Consider the following 19,131-nt stretch of genomic DNA (forward strand, 5'->3'; position numbering starts at 1 on the left):
TTTGGGATTATTTCACACAAAATGTTGAGATTCAAACCTAGCTGCTACAGTATCTCTAATTCCTCTCTAAAATTTTTACACTTTCTCATTATTCTCATCATCAATTTGCTTCATTTTTCTTATTTATTTGTCATTCTTACAATTAAGCACAGGCCGTGTTTATCAACACACGTCGTGTTGGGAACCATGCCAAGCCTGTGTTGATTTTACCCAATCCTTCCTACTCACCCCCATGATTTTCTCTAAGATGCATTTCAAACCCCTATTAGTAACCTCTAGTTGCCCACTAGTCTGCAAGTGATAGGGTGTAGAAAACCTGTGGGTTACTCTATATCGCTGAAGTACTTTCTCCAGTTGAGCATTACAAAAATGAGTCCCTCTATCACTAATTAGTGCCCTCGGTATGCCAAACCTAGCAAATAATCGCTTAAGGAACTTAGTAACAATTCTAGCATCATCAGTCGGGAAAGCTTGCGCTTCCAGCCACTCAGAAAAATACTCACAACAACAAGGACATACTTATTGCCAAAAGAAGAAGGAAAGGGCCCCATGAAATCAATGCCCCAAGCATAAAAATTCTCAACCGCTTGAATGCTTGTTTGGGGCATCTCATCACGAGTAGAGATGTTACCTGACCTCTCGCAAGCATCACAAACTTGCACAAATTCTCTAGCATCCCGAAAAATGATCAGCCAATAGAATCCAGCATCAAGAACCTTCCTAGTAGTATGGTTAGCTGCTTGATGACCTCCCGTTGGTCCATATGACAATGTCTCAAAATCTGGAGGATCTCCTCCCCATACATGCATCTCCGAATTACCTAGTCTGGAAAAACTTGAAACAAAAAAAGATCTTCCCAAATGTAGTACTTCAAATCAGCAAAGAATTTCTTCTTTTGTTGAAATGTTATATACCCTTTGGTAGGACCTTTGCAACCAAGTAATTCGCAAAATCGAAAAACCAAGGATATTTGAAGATTCCTAAATAGAGCACAAGTACTCATCCGAAAAACTGTCATCAATAGGCCTCTCATCAAGTGCATTTAGGCTTAGGTTCTCCAATCTTGAAAGGTGATCTGCGGCCAAGTTCTCCGCACCCTTCTTATCCTTAATCTCAATGTCCCCTGCAAAAGCAAAATCCAATGAATGAGTCTCGGCTTAGCATCATGCTTTTCAAACAAGTACCTCATCGCCGAATGATCCATGTAGACCAAGGTCATGGATAGCACCAAGTATGAGCGGAACTTATCGAAAGCGTATACCACAGCAAGCAACTCCTTTCAGTAGTAGTATAGTGCTCTTGGGCATCTGTCATGTTTTACTAGCATAATAGATCAATTGGAACTTATTGTCAATCCTCTGTCCTAAAACAGTTCCAACTACAAAATCACTAGCATCACACATTAGCTTAAAAACAGCCCCAATTAGGCGAAACCATAATAAGGGCTGTAGTTAGCTTCTCCTTAAGTAACTTAAAAGCCTGCAAACAGTCATTAGAAAATACAAATGGAACATCTTTTACAAGCAATTGAGTCAAAGGTCTAGCAATCTTAGAAAAGTCCTTAATGAACCTTCGACAAAAACCTGCATGACCAAGAAAACTCCTAACAGCCTTAATCGAGCTAGGGGGTGGCAACTTAGAAATGGTCTCTATCTTAGCTCTTTTTACCTCCATCCCTGCATGTGAAATCTTATGCCCTAGGACAATACCCTCTCTCACCATAAAATGACACTTTTCCCAATTTAGCACAAGATTAGCCTTTACATAGGGTGCAAGCATACGCTCTAAGTTAAGCAAACAATAGGAGAAAGAGTTACCAAATACTGAGAAGTCATCAATGAACACCTACATAGACTCTTTAATCATATCATGGAAGATCACCATCATACACCTCTAGAAAGTGGCAGGTGCAGTGCATAGACCGAATGGCATCCTCCTGTATGCAAAAAACGTACCATAGAAGCAAGTAAAAATGGTTTTGTCTTGGTCCTCAGGTGCAATGGAAATCTAAAAATAACCTGAAAAACTGTCAAGAAAGCAATAAAACATATGCCCTGATAAGCGCTCTAACATATGGTATAAAAGGAAAGGAAAATGATCCTTCCGAGTTGTATCATTGAGCCTCCTGTAATCAATATAAACTCAGAAACCAGTTACCATCCTAGTCAGTATCAGCTCATCCTTTTCATTCTTGACCACTATTATACCTCCCTTCTTGGGCATAACATGCAAAAGACTAACCCAAGAGCTGTTAGAAATAGGGTAAATCAAACATGTAAACAAAAGTTTAATTACCTCCTTCTTGACTACTTCATGCTCGGGTTCAAACATCGTTATGGCTATACCACTAGCCTGTAATTATCCTCCATTAGGATCTTATACGTACAATAGCTGGGGTTAATTCCAGGAATGTCTGCAATCTCGTATGCAAAGGCCTTGGGATACTTCCTGAGGGAAGCCAAAGTCATCTTCCTCCCTTGAGGAGTCAAATCAGCTGCAATGATCTCTAGCAGCTTCTCCGCCTCATCTAAATAGGCATAGGTCAAGTGCTTAGGCAACTCCTTCAACTCTAGGGCTGGTGGCTCCTCATGTGAAGGTCTCAATTTCTACACCCTTGACCTGTCAATATCAGCAAAATGGTTAGTAGACCTACTAGGCTCAGTAACCAGCAAACAAGTAAGTTGCTCCAACACATCCTCGTTGGACAACTCCTCCTCCTAATCAGCTTGTAATGCTACCTGTAAAGGATCATCAAGTAATATCTTCTACAACTGAGACTCCACAATATCATCCAAAACATCCACATAATACACATAATCATCATGGTCAAGTGAATGTCTCATAGAATTTCTAAAGTCAAAGGTAATAGTCTCATCACCTACTCTAAGCTATAACTTCCTGTCACACACATCTGTAACAACCCTAGATGTTGCAAGTAAAGGTCTACCTAGAATTAAAGGCACGCTACTCTCACCCTCATATCCATAATAACAAAGTCAACAAGAAATATAAACTTGTCTACCTTAACAAGTATATCCTCAACTATTCTCTTAGGATATTTAATAGTCTTATCTGCCAACTGTATGCTCATCCTAGTAGATTTAGGCTCACTCAAACTTAATTTTTTAAACAAACTGCTAGGCATTAGATTGATGCTAGCTCCTAAATTTGCTAGAGCATCATTAATAGGCAAATCACCAATAATACAGGGTACCGTGAAACTCCCTAGATCATGCCTCTGCACTGATAGCTTGCTTTAAAGAATGGTTGAGCACTCCTTATTTAATATCACAAGTCCCAAGTCCTCCAGCTCCCTCTTGTTGCTTAGAATCTCCTTTAGGAACTTTGCATACCTAGGCATCTGCGATATAGCCTCAACAACAAGTAGGTTAATCCTCAACTGCTTAAATAAATTCAAGAACTTAACAAACTGTTGATCAACCTTTTCCTGCTTCAACCTAGCAGGATATGGTTGGGGCTAGTATTCCCTCACAGGACTCTCCTTCTTGTTCTCGGTTCGTGCAGGCTCTGGCTCCTTCCTGGCTGGCTGATCCTGCACAATAACATTATCATCAGCCATAGGTAAAGAACTAGCTAACTGCTTACATGATCTCAAGGTGATAGCCTTGACATGCTCCCACGGGATTGACTCTATGGTATTGGGGAGTGTCCCTGGCTGTCTCTCAGTCAGCATCTTAGGAACCTGGCCTATCTGATTCTTCAACTTCTATATGGAGGCCTGCTGATTTCTAAGAGTTGTGTCCGTCTACTGAAACCTGCTCTCTAGAGTGGACATGAACTTCATCATCAACTCCTCTAAATTGGGCTTCTTCTCCTAGTTCTGAGTGAGTTGAGGAAGAAGAGTCTGCTATTAGGGCTGTTGCTGGTGCAATCTCTGAAATCCTGGTGGACCCTGGATATTGTTATTTCGCTACCAAAAGTTAGGATGGTTTCTCCATCCTTGATTGTATGTGATGTTGTACGAGTTATTCTAATGCCTAGGTGCATTTTTCATATAATCAACATGTTCATGGTCAGCAAAAGAAGATGAAGAAGAAACAAACATACCTCCCGCATTACAGTTTGCACTGTAATATGGGCTACCATAAAACTTGCAGCCATGTTGTGCTGCTTGGACTAGCATCTAGAGTTGGTCGATCTTCTTGGCCGAAAGCTCTACTTGAGCTACCAAGACTGATGTAGAATGTACCTGGTTCATCACTCCTTGTCGTCCTGGCCTACTCCTGGAAGACTGCCATTGATATGTGTTCAGGGCCATCTCCTCAATTAAGTTTTGGGCCTGCTATGGCGTCTTACTATTGATGGCCCCACCTGCAGCTGCATCCACCATTTGCCTCATGGTTGAGTTCAAGTCACTGTAAAAAGTCTGCACCTGCACCCATAATGGCCAACTGTGGTGTAGGCAACATCTCAGCAAGTCCTTGTATCTCTCCCACACATCATACATGCTCTCATCATCAAACTGCACAAAAGAAGAAATATCATTACACATCTTTGCAGTATTAGTAGGAGGAAAGTACTTATAAATAAACTTTTCAGCCAAAGAATTCCAGGTGGTGATGGTGTTAGCTGGTAGGGACTGTAGCCATCTCTTTGCTCTATCCCTCAAGGAAAATGGAAACAGCGTAAGCCGAATGGCATCATCAGTAGTTCCATAAATCTTGAATGTATCATAAGTCTCCAAGAAGTTCATAATGTGGGCATTCAAATCTTCACTGGCAAGCCCCCAAACTGTACACTCTCATGCACCATCTGAATGACATTTGGCTTAATTTTGAAATTATTCGCTGTAATAAGTGGCCTCAATATAGTAGTGTGCGTCCCCTCCAAGGAAGGTCTAGCAAACTCGTACATCGTCCTGTTTGCTTCAACAATGTTGTTGTTGCCGTCACCTGTGTCTACTGGTGTATGGAAAGGAATCTCAATCTGCTCCTCCTCCTCACATCTAATCACTTCCTCAGTTGCCTGAGGGATTGCTCTAGTTTGGATAAAGGGTCTACTGGTGCAGGATTAGAACTCCTAGTCATAAACTACCTGAAATGTACATGACAGTAACAAACCAAACAAATAAATGAATGAATAAATGAATAAAAAGCAATGACAAAAATAGAAAAGAAAAATGGCTAAAGTAACAAATAGCAAATTTCACTCTAGTTTTCAAACAAACTTCCCTGGCAACAGCCCAAAAAACTTGGTGCGATGCTTATGCAACTACAACTAAGGCAGTGAACCTATCGATGCAGCCTAGATTGTTGAGTCTGATTATGCTACCCGTGGATGTATTCTAAACTAAATTCAGTTTTCCTCTTGAGACAACCGAATTCCTAAACCTAAGAACCTGAAGTTGGAATCTCTTCCTAACAATTGATTATTAAGTTAGCCTTAAGCTTTAATTCGCCTCTATTAAGCTTTTGTTGATTCTTAATCTGGCAATTTAATTAACCTTATCTCTAAATGAAAATTGTTGATTCTTAATCTGGCAAATTAATTAACCTTATATCTAAGTGAAAATTAACTTATTCTTGCAATTAAATTTCTAAACTCAATTAGAAGTTCTCAATTGGTAAAAGAATTCTATGAACAATAATAATACATTTAATGTAATGAAAATTGGGTCTTTATTATTATTTGCAAAAAGAATACAAGAAAAGAAACTTCAAACAATCTTAACAATTCAGTACAAAGCCAACATAGTAAGGAACTCTAATAGGTTTAATCAATTTAGCTACAAATGTTCATGTCCAAAACAAATAAGAATTCAGTTACAATGAAAGATTAAAGAAATTGAAACATATACACCCTTTTTCTAGAATTGGATGAGCAGCTCAAAGCCTTGATCTACACTGCAAATGATCTCCAGGACTACCTTTTTATTTGCTCCAAAACTCTTCTCCAATCTTCAATCGGATCTCAATAGTCATAAATCTAATGTCAAAAGGTGGAATCAGTCTTCTACAAGTTGTTTTGGGATATCTGAAGCGTGTCTAGAAAAAATTACAAGGGAAGATGATGAGTCAAAATAGATCTAGTCACAGACCTTGAAATTGAAATCATAAATGCACTAATTATGCAATTAATGGGCATTACTCCTTATTCAATGGATGAAAAGAGCAAAAGTGATGAAAAAAGGGAGCAAGAAGTATGGGAAAACTAAGATGAGCAAAAGAAAGGGGAGAACCATGAGCAGCTGATCATGCAAACAACTTGGATGGCTCATTTTAAAATTTTAGAATAAGAGCATCGCGAGACTAGACAAGAAGTAAGCAAGCAAGAGAGGATATCAGGGCACTCACAACAATGATGGAATCCTTCTTGTGCTTCCAGGAGTATCCACCATCGACACTAGAGGAGTAGTTGGTTACTCTAATCCATGAAAATCATTTCTCTTTTGCACCTTTATTATTTGGAACAATTGTGTTTCTTTTATTTTATTAGACTTTTGTACTCAAGCTTTTATTACTTATGTGTATTGAATTGGGTTATTTATAGTTTTCTTTAATTAATTGATTATTGTTATTTGTTTAATTCCTCCAGTTAGATGTGGATGGTTCAAAGTAGGATTTGATAGTTTATTTTGGTAATTAAAGTAGAATTTGATAGTTTATTTTGGTGATTCATTGTGCACGAAATATATTTTATGTGGAAGTTGGTTGAGATTACAGGTACGTTAGAATGAGTGTCTTTTAGTCATCACCATTGCAACTTAGGGAAGTCATTTTCCTATCTTTTCAATTATTCCTTAGTAGTCCAACATTAGAGACTATTGAATTTAAGCTTGGGGTGGGAGTGTTCAAAAGTTAATCTTAGTCAATTTATGTTTCTAGCTAAATTTTGGTTTAATTTTGAAGGTAAATAAGAGTTTAAATTGGATGAAATTTTACTTTAAATTGCTAGGAGAAAATTTGATTTTGTGCTTGTGAGTTTTATCCTTTGGTTTAAGAATTGATTTTCGTTTGGTGATGTTGGTTTGGATAATTGATTTTGGCCAATGATGAATCAGATGGTTGATTCTAGGGCTCGAGAGTAATTGCAAATGGGAATTGATTAACTCCATAGTGGTATATTTTAACTTCAATTGTGATTTATATGAGAGATCAAGAATGACTTCTTTTTATTTATGACTTTGAAAGAGTGGAAAGACCTTCTAAGGGTAATGGGAGAATGGAAGTAATCATTTAACCCTAGAACTAAGGATGTCAATCTTTCAAGGCGAAATAACTAGCATTTGCAAATTTTGAGAAATAATGTAGGCCATAATTGAGAAGCTTCTAACCAAATCATTCTACCATCAATGTGAATATATATCCGTAGTACCCTTTTTGAGCCTTGTAAATTCATCATCCAATTTTTTAATCACCCAACCCCAAACACTAACCTTATAATTTAAACACAAACTTTACCATTAATGTAATGATGTGAGCAAGGAATTATGGTATCCTAGAGGAAGAAAATCTATTGGGAGGATGTGAAAACCTAAAAGAAAAGAAAAATAAAAGAGAAAGGTTGTCAACCATCCAAAAAAGTGAAGAAAAAAGGAAAAAAGATAAGAAACAAAAAGAAAAATTTCTTGAATGATACAAACAAATTGATAGGGTTGACATCCTAATATTATATTAACAAGCTTTGTAAGAGTACATTGCCTCCATCACATTCAAAGGACATCCTTCCCTTCGCATTACTATAAAACCTCTTAGAGCGTTACTTTTTCTAAAGCTATCCTATTAATTTTTATTTATTTATAACCATATTTAAACCCCTAGCCCAATTATAAGCCAATAATGTCATAATTGATCTTAATCTTTGTAAGTGCTTATATTAGTGGAGATAGGTTGTTATCCATCGCATATAGGGTTGAGGAGAGTTGGATTCCGATCATTGTCACTAGTTCTATCTCGCTCTCTAGAAGTACTGTTATCCTCTCATATAGGTTCTAGAATTAATTTAAAGTTTGTTAATGTGGGATTTGACTCTCTATTTGTGAATATTCTAAGTAAGAACAATCAACCATTTATGAGGATAGTTTGTGAATTAATTTCTGAATCAATGATCCTAAACGAGAGTTAATTGTGAAAACTTATGGACAAAATTCAACAAGTACAACCTTTGCAAGCGTTCATTATTTTATAAAATTTTGTATGAAATTCTAGACTTAGTGATTCTTTTCAATTTGCTTGAGGATAAGCAAATGTCCAAGCTTGGGGGTATTTGATGTAATGGTATTTCACTTACAAATTAGACTTATTTATGGCCAAATTTATCGAAATTAATGCAAATTTAGATAAAAATGACAAGTCTTCACACTTTTGTTTCTCATTCTTATAAGATCGAGCAAAAGAGGAAAAAAATTTAAGGAAAAAGAGTGTGAAAGAAGGGATGAGAAAAAAGAGATGAAAAAGCATCAAGAATCCAAGAATTTTCTATGACTAAGTGTCTGGCACAAACCATGCAAGATTATACATAAAACCCACATGATTTATGTCACTCTGAAGAATAGCTCTTGTCTTATAACACGCCCTATGCATACTAATGAAGAAAATCCACACGATTTGTGTCACTCTGAAGAAAAGCTACTGTTTCACAACACAAACTGATGCAATAAAGACAAGAATTACAAATGATCCTTTAAGCTTTCAAGGAGGTCCAATGACAAGATCCAAGTCCAAAAGTATGCAAGAAGCTTTGTTGGGCTTAATTAAAGACATTTGGAGTGTTCAAACACAACAAGGCTCAGTCCAAGATTTAGGATTGCAAAAAGGATCCAAAATCATCAATTTAGTGCAATAAGTTTGGGCTGAACTCATAGGTCCAATAAGATTCATTTGAAGCCTTTTTTTTTTTTTCATTTTATTAGGTTTTCTCTTAAGTTATGGTGTGATTAGTTGTCTTTTAGAGTTACAAAATAGATGCACATAATTAGTCATAATTTGGAGTTACAAAATGGATGCACATAATTAGTTGTCATTTGGGAGTTACAAAAATGAGTGACATCAATGTAAAAACAGCCACTTTTAATAAGTTTTAAGGGGAATTAAAGGGGGAAACGTGGGGAAGCTCAAAAGACATCCATTTAGGTTTCTTTGTCTTGTTTTGGCTATAAATATCAAAGCCAAATTCATTTGTAAATATAGAATTTTTGAATGATAATCTTTGTTTGCTCTTTGTGAGTGTTTTTGCTTAAGTTCTTGCATGAACTTTGAACTTATCAAACTATTTTTAGTTTGTGGCGTTCTCTAACCAAAATCTTGTGTTTGATTCTTAACTTATCAAATCATACTTGGTTTGTGGGCGTTTGGAGTTGAATTCAAGTGCTAGTTTCATTGTTGGAACTAGTTTTGTCCTAACTTCACTTGAGGAGATCCTTGGGTTTTGGAATCATCTTGATTGGAGGGTGTTTTCTTGCATTCCATATGTATCATAACTCATTAGTTATTGGGGTGTGTGGTTGCTAAGATGATGATTTCCTATCATTTGGTATCAGAGCTTGCTTCAAGTTGAGGTTTGCTTATCTTTGTGTTTTGTGTGTTATTAAAGTTTCTCATCTTCTTTATTTTTTTTTTGTGCCAAATTCTTCTTGTTTCAATATTTTCCTTCTAAGTACTCATTCTTTTCAAAGTTTACACCTTTGTGCGCATAAAGTAAAACTTCGTTGTCCCTTGCAAAAAAAAAAAAAAAAAATTGTGTTGTTCATAATTTCTTTTCAGTTGTGTTATTATCATTAAAAAAAAAAGAATCACAAGATCAAAAAAAAAAAAAGAAAGTTTGGGTAGCATAGAAATCATATTCTATTATTTTATTCTATTGCTTTCTTGTGTCTAGCTACTTTAAATTTGGCCTGACCTAACAACTTAATCTAGACCAACCTTTTTTTCTTTCTTCTTTTCACTCCATTGAATTGCCATAATCTGATTTGGTTTGTTTAGGTGATTAGTTCATCTAAGAACCTAAAGCAAAAGCAAGAGAGGTAAAAGGCAATAGTGGTGAGACTAGCATCGAGAAAAGCCAAAACTTTGAGTGAAACACGAGCGGTGTGACATTTTAATTGAGAGACACACGCGAGCGAGTGTTTTTTTGTGAGGCTATACTAACTTGTTTTTCAAGTTTTTCGCACAATGTCAAAAGAACAAGTTTCAAGTAGTGTTGGAGCATCCATTGAGCAAACTTTGCAAGCAATGCAAAAAGAGTTTGAAAGAATGTATAGGCGAATGGATGATGTTGTTGAAAGTGTGAGAAGGCAAGGTGAAACTATTACAAGAATTCAAAACGAGCCTAGAAGAGAAAGGCAACTAGCCTTTGAACAAGAGGATTATGATGCCGAAGATGATTTGGAGGATGACCAAGCAACCACTTTTGGTGGAGATGACCATCCTAGGAGACACAATAGGAGATCAAGGCAAGATGGTGTAGATCGCAACCTAGGCAAAGATCAAATGAAAATTCCTTCCTTTCAAGGAAAGAATGATCCTGATGTCTACTTGGAATGGGAGCAAAGGTGGAGATGATCTTCGAATGCCATAACTATTCGGAGGAGAAAAAGGTAAAACTTGCCGCCGTTGAGTTTTGTGATTACGCTAGTGTTTGGTGGCATCAATTGTGTAGGAAAGGAGACGAAATGGAGAAAGACCCGTAGGGTCATGGATGGAGATGAAACGCATCATGAGGAAGAGGTTCATTCCTAACTATTACTATAGAGATTTGCATCAACGATTGCAAACTCTAAGGCAAGGAACCATGAGTGTGGAGGAGTACCACAAAGAAATGGAAATGGCTATGATTAAAGCAAATATGGAGGAGGATAGAGAGGCTACCATGGCAAGATTCTTGAATGGTCTAAACAAGAATATTGCTGATCTTGTGGAGTTGCAACATTATGTGGAGCTTGAGGACATGGTGAATGTGGCCATGAAAATTGAAAGGCAACTCAAGCGAAAAGGTGCAAGTAAGTTTGATTCTAAACTTAATTCGAGTTCTAGTTCTTCTAATTGGAAATCGAATTGGAGCAGAAAGGATGATAAATTTGCTAAGCCTAAAGTGGATGAGAATAAGAATAAAAATGAAATAGGCAGCAAAAACAAAGTTGAGAATCAAGCTAATCAATCTAGAAGCTTGAAGTGTTTTAAGTGTATTGGACATGGTCATTATGCACGTGATTGCCCTAATAAGAGGACCATGATTGTTAGAGATGGAGTTGTTGAATCTGAAAGTGAAAATGAAAATGATGATGAGAATGATGACATGCCAACTTTAGAGGATGTTAGTGATGTTGAGTATGCTAAAGGGGATGTGTTAGTAGTACAACGCACACTTAGTTTGCAATGTAAACACGATGAACATGGAGAGCGTGAGAATTTGTTTCATACTCATTGTTTAATTGCTAATAAGTTGTGTAACATGATTGTTGATAGTGGAAGTTGTACTAATGTTGCTAGTACTTTGCTTGTGGAGAAATTGAAATTACCAACTACCAAACACCCAAGGCCTTACAAGTTGCAATGGTTGAATGATAGTGGTGTTGTGAAGGTAAATAAGCAAGTGCTAATTTCTTTTCCACTGGGAGATATAAGGATGAGGTGCTTTGTGATGTAGTTCCCATGTATGCCGGACATGTTTTATCGGGAAGACCTTGGCAATATGATAGGCGTGTGATTTATGATGGGTTCAAGAATCGATATTCCTTGACTATTGATGGACAAAAGTTCAATCTTGGACCATTACCTCCCAAGGCTATTTTTGATGATCAAGTGAGAATTAAACAACAATATGAAGAGCTTGAATCTTCATATGGGGAATATCAGGGAGGGAGCAAGAAATAGTGAAAAAGAAAAAGGTGAGGTAAGTGGTAAAAGTGAGTGTAATGGGAAACACAAGGTGAGAGAAAACAAGGGAGATGAGAATGAAAGAAAGATGAATGTGTATGCAAAGCCAAGTGATGTGAGGAGAACACTAACCTTGAGGCAGCCCTTACTTGTACTCATGTACAAGGAAGTTTTGATGATTTCTAATGATCTTAATAAGGATTTGCCTTGTGTTGTTCTTGAGCTTTGCAGGAATATGAAGAGCTATTTCCGAAGATGTGCCTAAAGGATTACCACCAATTCGAGGGAATTGAACATCAAATTGATTTCATTCCGGGTGCAAGCATACCTAATAGGCCAGCATATAGATGCAACCCCGAGGAGACAAAAGAAATCCAAAGGCAAGTGAGTGAGCTTATGGATAAGGGGTACGTAAGAGAAAGCATGAGTCCTTGTGCGGTTCCCTGTAATTTTAGTGCCTAAGAAAGATGGTTCATGGAGGATGTGTGTTGATTGTCGTGCAGTCAACAAAATAACGGTAAAGTATCGCCATCCTATACCTAGGCTAGATGACATGTTGGATGAATTGCACGGTGCTTGTGTGTTTTCTAAAGTGGATTTAAAATCCGGATATCATCAAATAAGAATGCGTGAGGGTGATGAATGGAAAACCGCTTTCAAAACAAAACATGGATTATATGAGTGGTTAGTCATGCCGTTTGGTTTAACTAATGCTCCAAGTACTTTTATGCGATTGATGAATCATGTTTCGCGCTTTCATTTGGAAAGTTTGTAGTGGTTTATTTTGATGATATTCTTGTGTATAGCAAATCTTTAGATGAGCATGTAATACACTTAAAGCTCGGTTTTGATGTGTTAAGGCAAGAGACATTATATGCTAATCTTAAGAAATGCACTTTTTATAGAATGAAATTACTTTTCTTGGATATATTGTTAATGACAAGGGAATTCATGTTGATCAAGAAAAAGTAAAAGTAATTAGAGAGTGGACAAAACCTACTAGTGTGCATGATGTTAGGAGCTTTCATGGTCTTGCTAGCTTTTATAGGAGATTCATTAAAGATTTCTCTACAATTCGCACCTTTAACCGAATGCATTAAAAAGAATGTGGGTTTCAAGTGGGAAAAGAACAAGATGATGCTTTTAACTTGCTAAAAGAAAAACTTAGTTCAAAGCACCTTTACTTGCTTTGCCCGACTTTGCTAAAACCTTTGAGGTTGAGTGTGATGCAAGTGGAATAGGTATTGGTGGAGTCTTGATGCAAGAAGGAAGACCAATTCGCGTTCTTTAGTGAGAAGCTAAGTGGAGCAAGTCTAAACTACCCAACTTATGACAAAGAGTTTTATGCTTTGGTAAGAGTTTTAGAGACATGGCAGCACTATCTTTGGTATAAGGAATTCATTATACACACCGACCATGAGTCTTTGAAATATCTCAAAGGACAATGTGAAGCTAAGCCGTAGGCATGCTAAATGGGTGGAATTTATTGAATCCTTTCCATACATCATCAAGTACAAACAAGGTAAAGAGAATGTTGTTACGATGCTCTATCTAGAAGGTATGCTCTAATTTCTACACTTGATGCAAAATTATTGGGTTTTGAGTTCATTAAGGAATTATATAATTCAGACCATGATTTTGCTAATGTATATGGGTCATGTGAGAGAGGGGGGTTTGACAAGTTCTATAGACATGATGGTTTTCTTTTAAAGAAAATAAGTTATGCGTGCCTCAATCTTCTTTAAGAGAGTTGCTTGTGAGGGAGGCACATGGTGGGGGTTTGATGGGGCACTTTGGTGTGAGAAAAACTTTAGATGTTTTAGAAAATCATTTTTTTGGCCACAAATGAAAAGAGATGTTCAAAAATATGTGAGAGATGCATCACTTGTAAACAAGCTAAATCTAAAGTGATGCCTCATGGGTTGTATACTCCACTTCCCATACCTAATGAACCTTGGGTAGACATTTCTATGGACTTTGTTCTAGGATTACCTAGGTCAAGGGGAGGGAAAGATTCTATTTTGTTGTTGTTGACAGGGTTTAGCAAAATGGCACATTTCATTCCATGCCACAAGACAGATGATGCAACTCATATCATGCGGGGTTGTTCTTCAAAGAAATTGTAAGATTGCATGGGGTTCCAAGGACAATTGTCGTTGATAGAGATGTCAAGTTCCTTAGCCACTTTTGGAAGACACTTTGGAGCAAGATGGGAACAAAGCTTCTATTCTCAACAACTTGTCATCCACAAACGGATGGACAAACGGAGGTGGTTAATAGGACTCTCTCACAACTATTGAGGGCAATAATTCAAAGAAATTTGAAGAATTGGGAAGAATGTTTGCCACATGTTGAGTTTGCATACAATAGGAGTATTCATGGTACAACAAATTGTTCACCTTTTGAGATTGTATATGGGCTCAATCCATTAACTCCAATGGATTTATTGCCATTACCCATTGATAAGGCTAATTTTGAAGGCAAGCAAAAGCTGAATTTGTTAAAAGCTTACATGAGAATGTGCGTACTCAAATAGAGAAAAGAAATCAACAATATCAAAAGCAACACAACAAGGGGAGAAAGAAAGTTGTATTTGAACCGGGTGGACTGGGTTTGGGTACATTTGAGAAAGGAAAGATTTCCAAGCCAAAGGAAGTCTAAATTAATGCCAAGAGGGATGGGCCATTCCAAGTTCTTGAAAGAATTAATGACAATGCCTATAAGATAGATTTGCCAAGTGAGTATGGCAATGTGAGTGCTTCTTTTAATGTTGCTGATCTTTCTTTATTTGATGTAGGTGATGAAGTTGACAATGAGGCTGATTCGAGGACGAATCCTTACGAGGAGAGAGGGAATGATGCAATAAAGACAAGAATTACAAATGATCCTTTAAGCTTTCAAGGAGGTCCAATGACAAGATCCAAGTCCAAAAGTATGCAAGAAGCTTTGTTGGGCTTAATTAAAGACATTTGGAGTGTTCAAACACAACAAGGCTCAGTCCAAGATTTAGGATTGCAAAAAGGATCCAAAATCATCAATTTAGTGCAATAAGTTTGGGCTGAACTCATAGGTCCAATAAGATTCATTTGAAGCCTTTTTTTTTTTCATTTTATTAGGTTTTCTCTTAAGTTATGGTGTGATTAGTTGTCTTTTAGAGTTACAAAATAGATGCACATAATTAGTCATAATTTGGAGTTACAAAATGGATGCACATAATTAGTTGTCATTTGGGAGTTACAAAAATGAGTGACATCAATGTAAAAACAGCCACTTTTAATAAGTTTTAAGGGGAATTAAAGGGGGAAACGTGGGGAAGCTCAAAAGACATCCATTTAGGTTTCTTTGTCTTGTTTTGGCTATAAATATCAAAGCCAAATTCATTTGTAAATATAGAATTTTTGAATGATAATCTTTGTTTGCTCTTTGTGAGTGTTTTTGCTTAAGTTCTTGCATGAACTTTGAACTTATCAAACTATTTTTAGTTTGTGGCGTTCTCTAACCAAAATCTTGTGTTTGATTCTTAACTTATCAAATCATACTTGGTTTGTGGCGTTTGGAGTTGAATTCAAGTGCTAGTTTCATTGTTGGAACTAGTTTTTGTCCTAACTTCACTTGAGGAGATCCTTGGGTTTTGGAATCATCTTGATTGGAGGGTGTTTTCTTGCATTCCATATGTATCATAACTCATTAGTTATTGGGGTGTGTGGTTGCTAAGATGATGATTTCCTATCACAAACCGTGCAGAATCATGAAGGAAACCTCCACGGTTCATGTTAGGCGGGTTTCAATTTTAGAGAAGAACCCCACATGGTGACATGGTCCATGCAAGAACTAGACTAAAACTCGCACAGTGCTTGTCAAGCTGGAAGTTTCATTTAAACTAAAGGACATATGGGCAATAACAAAGGGGCATATAAATACCAATCATTTAGACACTTAGGGGAGGTTGGTACATTTGGGAGCCATGAGAGAAAAAGAAAAGACCCTATAATAGATACCAAAAAGGAAACTTGGTAGATTTTTCCTTAGAAGTGGAGATTTGGGGCTGAAAATCAAGTTCTAGATAGGTGATTTCAAAAGAGAAGTAAAAATCAACAGCATTACAAGTGAAGTTGGATAACAGACCTGTTAATTTTTAGTTTATCATCATTATTTTAGTTGAATCATTATGCTTTGTGATCTTATAAGCTTGTCATAACTCTAGGTTCTTTGTTTTCTTTCTTAGAGATTGCATTTTGATGAGGAATAATTAAATCATTGCGAGGGCTATGGGTTAACTTTGTGAATATTGATTTTACTTTGAGTCTAATTAATTTGAAATCCTTTTATGTTTATGCTCAAGTTTTCAGTTATAATTGCTATCTATTTTGTTTGCCCAGCAAATAGAAATTTATTCTTGCTTGTGTTATGAATTGAGAGGTTTGCTCACAAGGTGCTTGTTGAAATGCTTGCCTTATAGGTTTTGCTAAGTAGAGATACTTTTCAACTCTAAGTGTCACCACTAAACCTATTTGCAATTGTTGGATTTTCAAAATCCTTGCGATTATAGGTATTTCTTAAGTGAATAGGTGAGAGTTTCCCTCAAGAAAATGAATGAGTCCTTTTGGAAATTGAAGATAGGAGTTCCATACTTAGAGATGAGTGTTGACTTATTAACTTTAGGTGGATGAAGCACAATACATTATGAGAAAATAATGTACCCGAACCACTATAATGCACTATCTAGAGCTTTAAGCAAATATTTGGGCTATAAGAAAATAATAACGTATCTTTAGTAGCTTGGGAATACCCCATCAAGATAACATATATGGTTGATCAACAACCTTCAATTATGCCAAACTTACTGCTTAACATTGTCATACCTCTTTGATTAATTTATGTATATCTAAACCTTGTAAAGATTTTTATAGAGCTTTGAATGCTCTTGTAAGGGTTTGCGTTACTTAGATTGGGTTTGAGAATTAGCCTTTAAGAATGACCCTTGTAAAAATCTAAGTATAAGGTTTGGTATGAGCCCTAAATACTAAGGTGGGAGTGAGCTTGGGTAAAACTCCATTGTATTGTGTGTTATAATAGTGAAACAACTAATTGGATATTGCGAAATAGGTATAGAATTTGTTAATACCCGAACCACAATAATTTTCTTATGTTATTTCTTCCTTACTCTTTCTAATCTTTAAAATTTTAATTTGTCATCATTCTTCCATTCACTAATTCAACCCCCATTTTTGGTATATAAGGGCAGAAAATGAAATTTATTAAAATACCTTAAATTCATTAAAGTAGAAAGTTCTTAGTTTTTGTGACAGCCTGGCCCAGAGAAGCGGTCTGATGAGGGTGGAAAGTGGACGCCGGGGCATGAATAGGATGCTTGGAGAAGGAGTGGCTTTTGGCAGGCTTCTAAGCTGGAAACACTCTAAGGTACGGGGATACATGAATGAATCAAATTGCACATCGAAATGGGGTGGGGAATTATTGATAAAATATATGTAAAGAGTTTGAACTAATCACATAAGGTGCTTTTTGGTTGTTCGGCTGTGGAGTTATACGAACACCGAAGTTAAATGTGCTTGGTTCAGAGAAATCTCAGGATAGGTAACCTTCTAGGAAGATCTCAAACCAGCTAAAAGGATAAAAATGTGAGGCCAGTGGAGCCAAAGCAGACAATATCTCATGTAATCTGGTTCCGAGTCGTTACAGTTTTCTTAGAAATGAACTTCCACCTAATACCCTTTGTGTCTATCTTCTCCTAAAAAATCTTTCAAATCTTGCATGAACAAGACCCAAATGGCTCCAAACTGTAACAGAACATATAAAACATAATAAATATGAGTGTATATGAATCAATAAATAATTATTTGCAAAACATTACATAATAAAATAAAGTATATATTACTTTGTGCAAGTGAACACGTATTCGACTATGTATCGACCCAGAATCAACATGGGCTGCAGATCCAGCTATTGATGGTATCCTAGATACTGTAGGCATTAATAGAAGTAGAGCTTGTACATCCATTGATGTAGATGGTGATGGAGAATAGGTACTCGTAGGGCTAGGTGGTGGATGTGATGATGAAGGTTGTAAAGTCAAAGCATGTGTAAGAGGTAGAGGTGGAAGTGATGTGTAGGTGATGGTAGTGGGTGGAGATGTCATAGGTATAATAGATCGACGCTTACTAGCTTCTCTCATATTAGGTGCCATGTGTATAACCTACAGACATTTACACCATTTCGATTATAAAATAAATATAAATGCTCAGAAAAATATATCACGTTAGTAAATTATATTAAAATCAAGCGTAAAAATTACAGTTTAGGCTAACATGTTTAATAAATAATTTTAAATAAAGATAAGAAATACATAACCAAACTAATCACTATCACTAGCACATGCATTCTTCTCTTCATCTTTCTCTTTCAAATCTGACTCAAGTATTGGTTTATCTTCATTTTCATCATCAACCAAATCAATAAATACTCCTTCAGCATCATTCAAGAGCACAACTTCATCAATGACCGCAGATGTGTCAATAATACGTAGATTTACCAGCTCGTATTCTTGAAAGTTGTCTTACCGATTGTTGGTGGCTCAATTTTAGTAGGAACATCGATAATTGGCCTCGCATTTATTTTGCATACAGCCAAGTAGTCATACTTATCTTTTCTCAAGATGGGATAAGGGATGTAATAGACTTATGCAGCTTGTGTAGCGAGGAAAAATGGTTTATACTTATTGTGTCTGCGCTTTTGGTTAACATCCACTAAAGGATATAATCTATGCATCTTCATCCTGACATTATCAATAAGATCAAACCATTCCCATTTGAACAGTATAGTCTGCTTAATTCTTAACCTTGGATATTCCAACCGTAGAATCTCTATTAATCGTCCATAATAGTCACTCTTGGTTTCTCTGTAATTTGAGCCTTTTATACAAACTCCGTTGTTGGAAGTTAATTTAATCAAACCATAAGCATTTGTATGGAAGTTAATTCAACCGTATGTAAAGGCCTTCTTGCAAGCTCTTGGATGAACTCGTTTCCAATATTATGGTGAGCCTACAACAAATTCGATATTCAATTTTTGGTAAAATAATGTGTGTCATTTATAAAGAATTGCTTTTAAGTTTGAACTCATTACTTACATAGGTCTCTAACCAATCCGCAAAATAGTTGTCAAGCATTTCATCAAGCCTAGAATCAATAATTTGAGGCGATATTCATTTCAACTCATACATAAATATGCTAAACAAATGAAGGAATATGCTAAATAACTTAGTTGACATATGGATTAT

The 19,131-nt window shown here is 36.4% G+C and overlaps 1 non-coding gene across 1 annotated transcript; it reads left to right on the top strand.

Moving 5' to 3' along the window:
• Positions 1-4,410: 4,410 nt before the first annotated feature.
• On the top strand, positions 4,411-4,516 carry LOC112536922. Its single transcript, XR_003080832.1, has one exon. It is a non-coding gene; the product is annotated as a small nucleolar RNA R71 (small nucleolar RNA).
• The last annotated feature ends 14,615 nt before the right edge of the window (positions 4,517-19,131 follow it).

Source organism: Ricinus communis, chromosome 7 (genome assembly GCF_019578655.1).
Source record: "Ricinus communis isolate WT05 ecotype wild-type chromosome 7, ASM1957865v1, whole genome shotgun sequence".
Classification (NCBI taxonomy): Eukaryota; Viridiplantae; Streptophyta; class Magnoliopsida; order Malpighiales; family Euphorbiaceae; genus Ricinus; species Ricinus communis.